The sequence below is a fragment of the Salvia miltiorrhiza genome, unplaced genomic scaffold, assembly GCF_028751815.1.
Source record: "Salvia miltiorrhiza cultivar Shanhuang (shh) unplaced genomic scaffold, IMPLAD_Smil_shh fragScaff_scaffold_19_1, whole genome shotgun sequence".
Taxonomy (NCBI): domain Eukaryota; kingdom Viridiplantae; phylum Streptophyta; class Magnoliopsida; order Lamiales; family Lamiaceae; genus Salvia; species Salvia miltiorrhiza.
The window spans coordinates 287143-289452 of record NW_026651441.1 but is presented as its reverse complement, the minus strand read 5'-3'; the positions used below and the strand labels follow the sequence as shown (position 1 = coordinate 289452).

General features: G+C 37.5%; 1 long non-coding RNA gene across 1 annotated transcript; it reads left to right on the top strand.

Annotated features, from left to right (window-relative positions):
• The first annotated feature begins 439 nt into the window (after positions 1-439).
• Positions 440-1248, top strand: LOC131002772 (uncharacterized). Its single transcript, XR_009094407.1, has 2 exons — positions 440-505; positions 1010-1248. It is a non-coding gene; the product is annotated as an uncharacterized LOC131002772 (long non-coding RNA).
• Positions 1249-2310: the final 1062 nt, after the last annotated feature.

The window sequence follows — 2310 nt, the reverse complement described above, 5'->3', positions numbered from 1 at the left end:
GCCTTTCATATTAATTATCCAAGCCCACTTCTACTTAATTAATTATTGGGCTGCCTTATGTTGAGCCTTTTAATTATTTGAACTTACACTATTATTTCCGTTCATATTTATTAAGCCCGATTAATTATGAGGTTATAAAGCGAATAAGCTGAAGTATTTATTTATTTATTTATTTATTTATTTTCTATCGACTACGAGGAGCGGGATTTATTTAATCGGCGGATTAGAACACCCTGGAGAGAACGGATAAATTTTAGTTAATTATCCGACTTCATGAGACGAGACTTAGCTTTTGTTTAAAATCCGATAGCCTGAATTAACAATAGAAATTCCCTGATTATTATCTCAGAATAATAGTTCATGCATAGTTAAATTACGCATTCTCATCTAATTGAGAATTTTCCCTCGATTTAAAGTCTTACGTTATTTTCTCGGATTAAAGGTCGAGCGCAAGAACAAGAGCTCGTCAAGGAGTTACTAATCTGTAGCAAAGCTTTGCTGTCAGGTGGGCATTACTTTCATATATATCAAATGAGTTTAAATGTTACGTTCAAGCAAGTTATTTCATGACTAAATTAATTGAAGTTATTTCAAATATTGTCTTGCCATAAAATGTTTAAATTTCAGTATGATATCTATCTGATGTGACTTTAATCATGTAATCGAATTCGGGTCTTGAGCAGTTGATAGCTATCCTGCCAGGGCTAGTGTACACCAGTGACCGTGAGTCATCTAGCGGGTTGGCCGGTTAAGTGACCGTGAGAGGTGGCCACCTCTCCGGCACACAGTTCCAGATATGATAGATTACAAGAGAACTTAGACTGATCAGTCGAACTTTAAGAATCACAAATGAATTTAGTAAGCTTGGGCTTTTAGCTAAAACTCCCTTGCTGTACTGTTTATGATGGCATGACAATTTACAGTTTTGAAGCATGTATTTTTATAATTAGGCATACGTGCCCACTGAGTACTCTCGTACTCAGCCCTGCATATATTTCTAAATGTGTAGGTTGAGCAGTGGCTGATGAAGATGAAGTGAAGAGCGGAGCTTTTGTCAAAAGTTAAATGAATGAACTCTTGGATACATGTCTTCATACATGTAATCAGATTATGTTATTCCGCTGCGTATTCTTAAGTAATAAGTCTTTTGAATTAAGTCGGATTTATCCGAACTTACTAGTTTGTTTGAGTCAATATGACTTAACCTCCGTTATATTATAAATATTCCTTTTGTTAACAATGATTAAATACTATCCTTCCTTGTTTAATTATTCCCCTTTCTACCCCGCTTCCAATCTCCCTCCCTTAGTCATGGTTTTTCCGGCTTAATTATCCTTAATTAAGGGCCGGTCGTGACACCTTCTTCCTCTATCTACACGCACCTCCGCCGCCGTTCGCCCCCTCGCCGCGGTCGAGGCTCCGGAGAAGGTCATCGATCTCGGCGATCAGATCTCGAGCCTCACCATCGCCGACGATCAGAAGCTCAGCGATCAGATCTCGACGCTCACAAGTTCGACGTCTCCGCCGCGTCGTTCGCCCGCGTCGCGGCCGCCGCCGCCTCGCTCTTTGTCTTCTCTCTCTCTCTCTCTCTCTCTCCTGCAACGGCCGGCGAGAAACGCATGCTCTGCCGTCGATCTCCCTCTGCCATCAATTTCCAGTTTACTTAACGAATGGGGCGAATGTGTATAATTTCCATGTGACTTATTTTAAAATTGTTTAATTTGAGGGGAGTTTTGGTGAATTTGAGTGAATTTGGTGAATTAGGGGATCAGCGAATTGTTGCAAATTGACTTGATCAACAATTTCTTCGAGTTGATGGATCAGTGAATTAGGGGGGGAAAATTGATTTTTTTTCAATTATATTCGATATTCTTTTATGTTGATTTCTACACGGAAGTTAACTAGGAGATTATTTAAATTATTTGAGGAAAAATTGAATTCAATTTGATTTTAATAAAAAAATTACAAGTAACGAAGAAATTGATGAAAATCGCGCAATTTTGTACAAATGTTCTTGAATTCACAACCAGGTTTATGAATTCACAACTGAATTATCAACGTTGGTTGTGAATTCACAATTGAAATAGTGTTGGTTGTGAATTCAAGTTTCATTGGTTGTGAATTCACAATTTGAAATAATGTTGATTGTGAATTCATGTTTTATCGGTTGTGAATTCACAACTCGAAATAATGTTGGTTGTGAATTCACGCGAATTCACAACCAATACTTGAATTTAGTTGTGAATTCGAGTTGAATTCACAACCAGTGAACAATGGGTATTTGTAAAATTTTATATGTAAAGGTAAAAT